Source organism: Psammomys obesus, unplaced genomic scaffold (genome assembly GCF_907164565.1).
Source record: "Psammomys obesus unplaced genomic scaffold, mPsaObe1.curated_primary_1811, whole genome shotgun sequence".
NCBI classification, from domain to species: Eukaryota; Metazoa; Chordata; class Mammalia; order Rodentia; family Muridae; genus Psammomys; species Psammomys obesus.
Genome location: NW_026585643.1, coordinates 7,023,841 through 7,035,636, shown reverse-complemented (window position 1 = coordinate 7,035,636; position 11,796 = coordinate 7,023,841).

Here is an 11,796-nt window from a genome sequence, read left to right as displayed (position 1 = left end):
GTGGCCAGCGTTGAAATCACTTACATGCAACACTGAACAATTCAGCAGGCTGAATCTGTATATTTGTGTACACACACACACACAATTACAGAGGAGAAGGCCAGAATTTGATGAGGGCATTGTGTGAGAGGGTGCATAGGGCATAAGAGGATTGGAAGAAAAGGGAATGGAGGGAAATGATAGAACCTTAATTTCATTGATAATGATGCCAGGCGTGGTGGTGGATGGCTAAATCCAGACCTTTAAAGGGCAGAAGCATGTTGGTTTTGTGAGTTCAGAGCCAACCTGATGTACATAGTGAGTTTCAGTTCTTCTTGGGCTACCTAAATGAGACCCTGTCTCAAAAAAGCAAAAATAAAAACAAACAAACAAAGAAAACAAAACCTGGTAGGCCTTGCTCATAGGATATGGTTAAGGTGTGGAGGCAAAAACATTTAGCCCTGAAAGCCTACATACAGGGGACATTATACAGATTGAGCATATTCCCATACTATACTTAGGAATACCTGTTTATTCATATAAGTATAGGCACGCAATAGCAGTGAAAAGAGAGGCCATGAATTCGAAGGAGAGGGTTACATGGGAGGGAGGTTACATTTGGAGGGAGGAAAGAGAAGGGAAGGGAGAAGTCTTGTAATTAATTATATTATAATCTCAAAAAAAGAAAAAAAGTGCAGGCAGGACAATCATGAGTTCAAGGCCAGCCTGGACTTCATATTTAGAGGCCGGAGAGAAGGCTCAGCCTGTAAGAGACTATCGAGGTTCTATTCCCTGTACCCACAAGTCACCTCACAACATCTGTAACTCCAGTCCCGGGTGACCTGACCCTCCTGACTTCCTTTGGCACCACACTTACATGTAGTTACAGACAGATATACAAGCAAATGACTCATACACATTTAGGAAAAAAAAAATGCCTGATTTGGTCACTGTCTACCGAGACCCCCGCAATTGGCACAGATTCAGGGCGTGAGTGGACAACTATCCTGGCGCATCCGACTGTAGGGAACTACCAATCCCAGCGCGCTGTGTGCGAGACTTGCAGCCAGGCCGACCACAGGGGCTTGGCAACCGAAGGGCGTGGTCTCGCTGCTGGGTGCTGGGCCAGGGGGTCGCTGAAGAGGCTGCGGGATAGAGTTACCCCTGAGGGCCACGTGACAGCGCCTTATGATGGAGCGGGCGAAGACGGCGGAGGAGAGAATGGAGAGGGCAGCAAAACATGAGCGGATCCGGAGGGAGATCTAGAGCACAGACACGCCCGCACCGGGCCCAGGGTCAGGTGCTGGGGCGGGGCCGGGCTGTCTGGCGCAGGCAGAGGGCAGTGGCTGGTTTGGGGAGAGCCGTGGGTGTCCCGTGTCTTGGGCGAGGCCTCTGCTCTCTCTGGTCAGCAGCTCTTCAGCTGGGAGCGGCCCCGGCTCTCCCCTGGGTGGAACGGTCCATCACAGCGCCTCCAAGACTGTCCTGGTTATCTCGGTCCTGGGGAAGTGTCCTCCACCTTTCCTCACCTGAGAGCCCAGTTTATGAGGACAACCCGGCCCCTGTAGCCTGCGGACCTTGCCACCGCCTGGACTTGCTCATTCCCAGAGCTTCCACCTGCATTGCCTGTGGAGATGTCAGAAAGTCCCCGGCCTTTCTCAGCTCAGTTACATTACACTTGTTCCACAGAGCGCAAGGCATTGTGGGAATTGATGTGCACACACATCTATGGAAGCCATTGAGCAGTCATACCACTGGGGTTCAGTTACTGCTCCCCTGTATCAGGGGAGGCACCGGAGGAGGGGATGACCTGTCCAAGGTCACAGAGGAAGGGAAATGGGTTTCTAGTTCCCAGCTCAGGCTCTCTGTACTTGCCTCTTTTTCTGTCGTGCTGGGATGGAACCCTGTCTTGCAGTGTGCCAGGCAAGCCCTCTTCAGTTGAACTGTGCCCAGCCTACAGATGGGGAGTACCATCTGCTGCACTTGCTGCTCAAAGTTCCTCACCAAGCCCAATTTTGAACTCCTCCCACCCCACCAGTGTCCTGGTGTCCTAGAACTAGTTCCTCCTGGTCCTTTCCTGTGGTCCTTTCTGGTCTCCGTTCATTCCACGTGTTGAAAGTCACCTTACCCTCCTTGTACAACATTGGATCAGCGCTCCTTCCTCCAGAACTCGTGACTAATCCTTGCTTACATTTTTGTGGGGAGAGTTGTCCCCGTAAAGAGTGATGGAAGGTTGGGGACTTCTACTTTTAGCTTCACTTGCACAGCTTTCTTTCTAGACGTCATTGTTGGTGCCAAACAAGTTTTCTCCGTGTCCTTCCTAGAAAGAACTGTTCTCAGTTTGTCTTTGTCCCCCTCCCCCACCCCACCTTTTTTTTCCTTTTTTTCCAGTGCTAAGGATTGAACCCAGGGTCTCTGGGTTCAATGCCACACAATGCTTTGTTACTCAGATGAAACCTAGTCCCCATCACTCCCAGGTGATTTTTAGCACCCTCCGCCCTTTTTGTGTTTCAGTTCTTTCACACAGTCACTTCCCTCCCCTCTTTGTACCATGACCATGACCATGGTCACGCTCCTGTCATTTCTTATTTTCTTGTGTTGTGAAAGGCTAGTGATGTTCATTTCATAATTCTGTATAAAAGCCCAGTGTCACTCATTAATATTCTCCTAAATGTGTTTTAGTGGATATTACTGTTTGGCTTTCAGTAAGGAAACCTTAGGGGATGGCTGCTCTGTTCCCAGACTCTGCACATGGCTGTGCTAGAGCAAAACTTACGGGCTTCATCTCACCTGCCAAGCTCTACCTTACACACGGCCTGTTCATTCTACCAGGCACCATCTCAAGACCACACCCCTTGCATTTCCAAGCCGGCAGCTGCCTTTCATCTTCTAGGTTCTCTTCTAAGAGGAGCCTGGGTCATTGCCGTCCCCTTCAGTATTCACCTGAGGCCTATGTTATTTCTTTATACCAGTTGTTACAATCTAACTTCCTATATTTTGCTTTCTATGGGTCTCTCCCATGGGCTCTCTGCCTTTTGGGGATGGGGTCACATCCTGTTTACTCATAACTGAAAGGCCAGTATCTACAGCAAGAGGCTTGCAGTCAGCATTTTCTTTTCTTTTTATGGTTGGGGGTGAAAGAATCAGACGAACTTTGTAACCTATGTTTCTTTTAATTACCTTATAACTTATGTTTTCAAGTTTTAGGCCCATGTTAATTAAAGCCTCTTAGTGTTTCTCCAGAGGGCCATGGAATGTAAAAGTTCCTGACATTAGCCATCTGTGAGGGCAGAGATAAGGAAGAGAACAAGCAGAGATCTTGACTAAGTGGAGAGAAAATCACTGGCCGGTGCCTGTGAGATAAACTTTGGAAACTGGGCCAATGACCCCAATCCTGAATAGCTCCTGACCTTTGATCCAAAACCTGTAGCCCCCACTCCTCAGAACAGACACGGGATGAGTTAATCACTCTCCCACCTTTAACTGCAGCTATATCTCATGTGGCAGGAAATTCCAAACTGACTTAAAGATCAGATATTCCCCAGATATTTACGACAGGGCTGACCGGACCTAAGGGTGCCCAGAACCAACCAATTATTTTAAAAGTTAAATACCCCATCCAATCCTGAATTCCCAAGACTGCAACCCCTGAAAATTCCCGCACCTTAGCCTTTAAAAAACTAAAGCCTTTGTCTCTCAGTGCCACTCCTTGCTGGTCACTGCTGGTCACCAAGAGTCTGAGAGTCTCTTTTAAGTGCTTCTTTTGGTAGTTAAACCCCTGATGAGCCCATTAGGCTTCTGCTGGGCCTAACAGTTTCTATCCACACCAGGTAGAAAATGGAAAAACATCAGTTGGGTTTGACAAATGAGTGCGAATCGTTTCAGTGGGTCAGTGAGAGACAAATGGAGACTCAGGACTGAAAAGCTGCAGAGGAGGGAATCACCACTTCCACTTTGTAAGGAAAAAGCCACTCTGTGCCACCTGAAAGTAGAAGAAACAGATCAGAGGCCAGAGGCCAGGAACTCCAATACAAACACGTGATTACATACTTAGATGCCAAAGGGTATGAAGTGGGAGAAGATGGAATGATACGACCCCTTTGTCTGACAGAAGCAAGCGTGCACAGGGAGAGGGCAGCCAGAAGGCCTGTGTGTGCTGAAGCCATTCTTAACCGGAGTGTGGCAGGCTGTGAGTTGGTAGGCTGAGGTCATTTCCCCACAGAGACCTCATTTTTTCCTGTTAACCCTCAGGGCTTCAGAAATACTCATCAATTTCAGTGGCTTGAATTGGTAGTTTTGGTGTGAATATGAATTCTAAATGAAGCATTCTAAAAGAGCTGCCGGAGTGGGTAGAATGAGCCTGCTTGCTTTCCTGTGCACAGAAGAGCAAAGGAGAAAAGAGCTACTAACACAACAGTGTCCCTTAAGGTCCCTAGTATTTGGGATTTGATGATTTGCTTTAAAACAATTTGAAATTTGTAGGGTACATTTGCAAACAGTTTTAGTACCTGTTTTATGTAGTTCTATCACGGTACTGCTATTGTATATGGTTTTTGTGCATATTATCTTTTTACTTAACTTTGATTAATTTAAGGGACAGTGGACTCCATTTTATTTCCAGTTAAGCAAGTTAGACTTTGATTTATTTCTTTTTCTCCTCTCTAATCATGTTCTTCACTAGGGGTCAACTTGTGTTTTGATTTGTTCTTTCTCAATAATCTTGTGAACTTCACATCATAAATTGTTTCCATTGTTCTGAGAATTGACTGACCATAAAATGGTTCATGATATGTTAACAGTCTGACCATGAAACCATGACATGTACCTTTCCCACAGTCACAAAAATAACTGCAAAATTCCACTTTTGTAATCATCTGCTCATTTGTCATAAAGAGGCCTTTCTGCTTCTGGTCTGGGCCTCTCCATTCTCCTACCAAGGGAGATTGTAAGTTTGGCATGGCAGTAAATAAAATTTTTACCTTGCAATATCTCAGCATCAGCTCCTGGTTGACACCGTAATGTAAAAAAGTATTTGGTCAATTCTGATGGCTATGCATTATGGTGTTCTGCACTCAAGGTCATGCCTCAGATAATATGCCAAAAAAAAGAAAACTCTACAAAAATTACAATTAAAAAGTGTCCAGCCCCTTTAAGCAACAGAAACTGGAGTGTGTGCAGAGTTTTGGAGACACCTCACCAGTGGCTAGAACTTTTGGTATTTCTTTGAGAGTGAAAAGTAACATTTAAATAGTTGTGTGTATTACCATCAGACCTCAAAAGCAGGTTAATTTAGTAGTGAAGTCAGCTGTGCTTGAAGGGACAGCAGGAACAGTTGTGACTGTTTCCAGCAACAGCCTGGACAGAGGCATCTTCGGCACCCAGAGACTCTGCAACCATAGTCCCAACATTTTCCATCACAATACCAGAAGCAAAGCCCTGCTCACCATAAAGCAAAAGGTGAACCTTTGCTTGGCTCACATGGATTATGGGCTATGTCATAGACTCTCTTTTACTGAGGAACTTTCCAGTTACACAAGAATTTGTTTTCACTTATGAGGACATAACAGAAACCCAGTACTCTTCAAGTATAGCCCACAATGAACACCAAATGTTTATTTCTCTCATTATGCTTTGACTTATAGTGAATGCTAAGTCTCATCAGTTGCTTGCCATTTTTATTCACACACTACCATGAACTAGATGTCAATAAAGGTGAAGGGATCATGTTTAGGTCAGGAGATCAGCAGCAGCATTCACCACAGGTTTCTGAGCCAGGAAGTGAGCTGGGTGTTCCCTATAGATTACAATGGTGCCAATAACAATGAATGGGATCACCACTTTACACACGGGAAAATTAGACACACAGAAGTCACTGCGTCAGCCAGGCGTGGTGGCGCACGCCTTTAATCCCAGCACTCAGGGAGGCAGAGGCCAGCAGATTTCTGTGAGTTCAAGGCCAGCCTGCTCTACAGAGTAAGTTCCAGGACAGCCAAGGCTACACAGAGAAATCCTGTCTCAAAAAACAAACAAACAAACAAACAAACAAAGTCACTTGTGCCCCCCCCCCCATACTGAGGCGCTCACTTGTCCTTCACTGGAAAAAATGAAACCAAGCAGAATTCTTTTCTTGTCCCACCTGTATTCTGTCCCCCACATTCTGTTTCCTTCCTGATCCTGAGAAAGTCTCCTTGGTCCTGTCAAAACCCATTTTTTTCTCTTTATCTCTCCTGTGTTCATTATTATGGATCATTCCCAGCTGCCACTGTGCCCATCTGTTACCTCTCAATTCTGAAAAATGTCTTCTTTGCCCCCTATTGTCATCTGACTATTCTGGTTCTACCTTTTTCCATAGGAAAGTCTCCTAAGTCAAGGTCTCATCTTCCTTCTTCCTCCACCCTCTAACCTGCCTCCTTCTGGCCTCTCTTCAAGTCTGGTACCTGTGCAGGTCACCTTAAATCCTATCTACCTGAATGCAGTGGGTGTCTCCCTGCCACATTTTACTTGACCTCCATCCCTAAACTAGCATTTAGCCGGAAAGGCCGCCTTAATATTTTAATCACCACAAACATGAAAATAAAAGCTGCCATGTTTGTGTCTTAGTGTGAAAGGCATACCCAAATCATAAAGACCAAGATAATGAGAACTAGGGAGATCCCCTTAACTCAGAGGGATATCCTGTTCTGATATTTAAATGGAGTTTGCCTACTAAAGCTGTGATATCAAATAGAAGCCTTTTATAGTGAAAAAAAGTATAAAAATAGAAATACTATAAGAAATAGAATAGGAAATCCTGCTGGGGTGGCTATTTCAGAACCCCAAATGCTGACTGTTCTTGTTCATGATGACAAAGTATTCAGTCCCTAAAAGTACCCCCAGAGACACTGGCTTGTCCTTAGGTAGCCATCACCGTTTGTCTACACAGTCAGATCACTGAGCACGGCTTTGCCTCTGCTGTTCACTGATGTTCACCTTGTTTCCATGACAGACATGTTGATATCATCAATCTGATCAGAGCATCAGTCAAGCCCTGATGGTCCCTCTCCTCCACAGGATCTGAGTCTTGACATCTAGAGGCAGAGGAGAGGGCACATCATACCATTGTAGCTCCACGAGGCAAACAGCTATGTGTGCACAGGAGCAGTTTTACCTGAGTGAGCTAGACATAGGCACAGTGCTCAGCTCTGTAATCCCAGCACTTAAGCTCAAGGAGCCGGGCAGGAAGACTGTGAGTTTGAGGCTAGCCTGGGCTGTAGAGAAAGACTGTCTCCAAAACGAGGTTAAACATTTATGATTTGCCTCAAACATAGACACAGTCAGACTGTTTTCTTTCTGCTTGGAGCATATGGGCTTTTCCTTTCCTCTATATCTCACCTCTAGTCATGGCACTCTAAATTATGGCCTACAGGCTATTTGGCTCAGACTCTTTGGAAATATTGTACATCTAATAACTCCATTCTTGCCTAATACTTCAGCCGATGCATGTATTGTCTCTGCCAGGGAATGAGAAGCATGCATAAAAAACAGAGCAAAGAGGGGCTTCCTGAGAAAAGATCAAGGATCCTGATATCTCTGCGGAAAGATGAGCAGCAGAACTAGGAAGACTTATTCTCTCCTGGAGTTAGTCGCCTGATTAGGGTGCTGTGGGTGCTGTTCTTGCGGGAGGTACCTTCCCCAGACCATGCAACCAACACAGGGAAACAGCGATCCATAGGGAACAGTAGAACACCTGGCCTTACGGAGCCACTAGAGAAGGTCATGTGACCGTGAAGTGACCAGAGGTCAGAGGCAGTAAAGAGAAGCGAAAAGCAGGGATCAGGGCGCAAAGAGTAGCCTGGGTGGAGCGGGAACACAGCAGGCGAGATCGTCTCGGGGAGGTGCGGTTGAAGAAAGGCTTTAGTTGTATGTGTGGAGATCGGGGATGTTGTGTAGCTTAAGAAAAGCCACCGCAGTCGGCTAAGGCCGGTCGTGGTCTGCGGCAGTGGACGGTGGAGATGAAGCACACTGTGAGGTGGCACAGGGTGGGTGGCGCAGGTCCTGGCAGAGCGTTCGTGCTCATTCCCTGTGTCACGGCGAGCTTTCCACACGACGGAGGACAGGAATGGGACAGTCTGAGGGTCACAAAGCTGCCGCATTGTCCACAGACCAGAAGGGGACAAAGCCAGAATAACAAAGGAGGCAGTTTTGACAGTCCCAGCAAAGGGCTAACTCCACGGAGCTTTCTAACCGCGTGAGAGGCAGGGGAAGCCTGGAGAGACCGCTCGTGGGTAAGAGCACTGGCTGCGCTTTCATAGGTCCTGAGTTCAATTCCCAGCAACCACAGGGTGGCTCACGACCACCTATAATGGAATCTTGATTCTCTCTTCTGGTATGTATGAAAGCATAGCACATACACATACACATACACTATATACATAAATCTTAAAGACAGGCAGGAAGAAAGGGCAGAGCGCAGGGGTGCAGGCTAAGAGGAGGACAAGGTGTAATACGTGAGTGAGGGTCCTGGTGAGCTCCAGGAATTGTAACTCCAGGCTATTGGTTGGTTGGTTGGTTGTTTTTTAATTTATACACTGTAAACAGTGCTGTTTTCAGAAATATACACCCTTTTTTCTAAGTGTATTTGTTAATTTTCTCAATGCTGTGACTAATTATACAGGAAAAGCAGTGCGGGTCGTGCTGAGCTCCAGGAATTGTGATTTCAGAGTGTTACTTCCTTATGGGAGGAAGTGTTTCTTTGCCTAGGGTTTGGGAGGGGAAGGCGTGGCAAGGGGGGAACCTCTGCGTGGCAGAGGTGGCTTGCTTACCTCTCAGTGGCCAGCAGAGGGCCCAGGCCAGACTGGGGCCTGGGCTACACTCCATAAGGCAACCTACTTCCTCCAGGTGGGCCCCACCACCTAGCAGTTCCGCTCATACCCCCAAACAGTGCTGCTAGCCAGAACCAAGTTGAAGATGAGCCTGTTGAGGACACTTTATGGTTTTCTTTGTATTTAAGCCTTAACCCTAGTGTACACACTCAGCCACACACGCAACTTTCACTCTCATGTGAGTTGAACAATTACTATGTGGATTGTGCAAATACTTTGCATTTTTATGTTCTCTTGTGGCTTAATTCAGTTTTCTATAAAACTCAATAGGAAGAATAAAAACAATGGTGGGGTTCAGGCCCAGGACAAGTGACTGAGGTGCCCATTAACCAAAGCAGGCCTGGCCTTCTGGTTCTCCCAGCACCCCTCAGTCCCTAACTGTTACAGGGCATGGCTGGCATACTCCTGCCCTCTAACCTGAACTTTCCAGCCCTGGGCTGGTTCACCTTGTAAGTATTTAGGCACTTGCTTCTGGGTTGCCTAGCAACCTATGATGTCATCATGTGTCGTTGGCCAGGGGGCCACACCTGGAAGGTGTGGTTACCTTGCTCCTTAAAGGGACCAACTCCCCATGTTGTCCCTCTCTTGCTTCTCTCTGGCCTCTCTTGCCCTCTCTTGGCCTCTCTTGCCCTCTCCCCTTTCTCTGTTGGTGCACCCCCTCACTCTCTCTTCCCATCATGTCCTGCTCTCTCTTCTCTCTCTCTCTCTTTCTTCATCCCCATCTAATAAACCTCTTTCATCTTAAATCTGTTGTGCGCCTCCTCCTCGTCATTATTTAATTTTCCCCAGCACACCTCTCCCTATGCAATCTCACTGTCCTGCTTCCGGGATGTCACCACATTGATGTGGAACTTAATTCAGACATCGACATAGCACACCGTAGCCCAGAGTTCTGAGTCACAACAAGCAAGATTAAAATTAATAAGATTTCTTTATAAAAGTGTCTATTTATATGTAAAAAGTCGAAAGTGTTCATCAACTACAGGTTGGGTCCTTTTTTATTTTTTAAGATAGGGTCTCAAACAGTGGTTTGAATTCAAAGCAGTCCTCTGTCCCAGCAACAAGTTACCCAACCATACCCAACCATACCCAACCATAGTGAGGCAGGAAAGAGAAATCCACTGAGTCCTTTTTGGCTGTAACAACAGAAAATGTCAATATTGTGGGGCCTAGAGTGGCTCCTTTGTAAAAGCACCAGCTTGTCTGGTGGGAAAAATCGGGCACCCTATGCAGTCTGGCCTTTAACCCAGAGAACTTGGAAAACCTCCTTCTCCTTCCTGAATCTGCAATTAGAAATATTCCAGGGGATGCTGCAAGCACTGTTGGTGGTGGCTACAGATGGCTGGGATTATTAGAGCATGCAGTTCCTGTGAATATTTCTGTCTGAACATTGAAACGGTTGTGGAAGTCTCTGGCCAAAAGCCTTTGAGTAAAGAATTTCTCCCTCTCTCCACTGTGTTTTGCCCTGCTCCCAGGGGGGAAGGTGGGAGTGATGCAGTAGTTGTTTTCTTCCACCAGACAACCTTTCTCTCACGTACACATGTGAGTCAATGCCTCCAGGTGGATGCGAGGTCCTCAGTGGTGCTTTGCACAGTGGCAGGTGGGCTGTCCCCTTCTGGAGGCCACCACATCCATTCTCACCCACTGCCTCACCATGTGCCCTACTCCGGCATTGCTGTGGGCTGACATGAAAGTCCATTTGACCCCTATTCCCTGTTTGATTTTCTTCTCGGCATTTATTACTATAAGATAATCTGTTCTGTGTTTGTTCACTTGTCTGTCTCTGTCACCTAGAAAGCAGGTACAGGAGACCATGGAGGGCCATACCCTCTGGTTCTCCAAGGTGTTTCTAGAATCATTCCTGATAGTAAGGTAGGTCTCATAGCTTTTGACTGTAAATGCCATGATCAAGCATGAGGCCCCCACAGCTGTTTATGATAAAGACAGAGACGGCTGCATTGATAGAAATACTACTGGGTTATGTAAGATCAGGAAAAGTCAGCTTCTAAAATGCTCCTGGAGGCCACAGTGCTTTAACTACACGGACAGCGGGATTGTTCACCAGATTCTCAATGTGTGTTGACAAGTCTGTTTCCTGCCCTGACCAGCCACCACGCCCAGTCTGAGGCTTGACCACTCGCATTGCTCACTTTCTGGATTGGCATGTGGCCTTTCCACTCCTGGAGTGCCTCTCTGTGGAGGAGACATATAATGAAAAAGATTTATTACAATAAATAATTGTATTTTCTCAGTGATGCCAACATGGTACAGCTATGGCTGTACACAAAATCTTTTATATGAAAAAAGAATCACAGCTGTCGAACACTTCAGACAGCTTCAATCAGGAACAAAACCCCTTGTGAAAATGTTTAAAGATCTAAAACTACAAGGCAGATGGCAGTCAACCAAGCCTGGTTGGACACTCTTCGCCTATCTTGCAGACAGGCCTGGGCTTACGCAGGAGTGTTCCGATATCTGAAATCTTCATGCAGAATGGGATGTAGCCATTGAAGACCTTACATGGCTAAGGGACCATGGACAATAATTCTGTGAGTTCTCCACTCCCGTGCCCTTAGCAGTGAACATGGCTCACTCATCGGCCTCTGTTCATTTTTTTTTTTCAACCATTCCAAAGGCCATTTCAACCATTCCAATACTGTTATCAATCTCTTCCTTTACCAGCCACAATACCTTCATGCAACTCGGACAATGTGTCGGCATAATTGTCATTCTTTTGACCACTGCTCTCATAACAAAGATGAGGATTGCTGGTAGCTACTGGAAGAGCTAGTAAGAGCTACTCAGCAGGTGTCTTACATGTAAAGGCCAGTTACAGAACTTGATCAGTGCTTGTATGGTAACTTTGATTTTGATGGGGCTCAGGAAAAGCTGAAAGTGAGTGACTTGCGGCTGGCTTGTCTTGAGTACTTCATTGAAAATGTCCATCTCTTCATGTTTC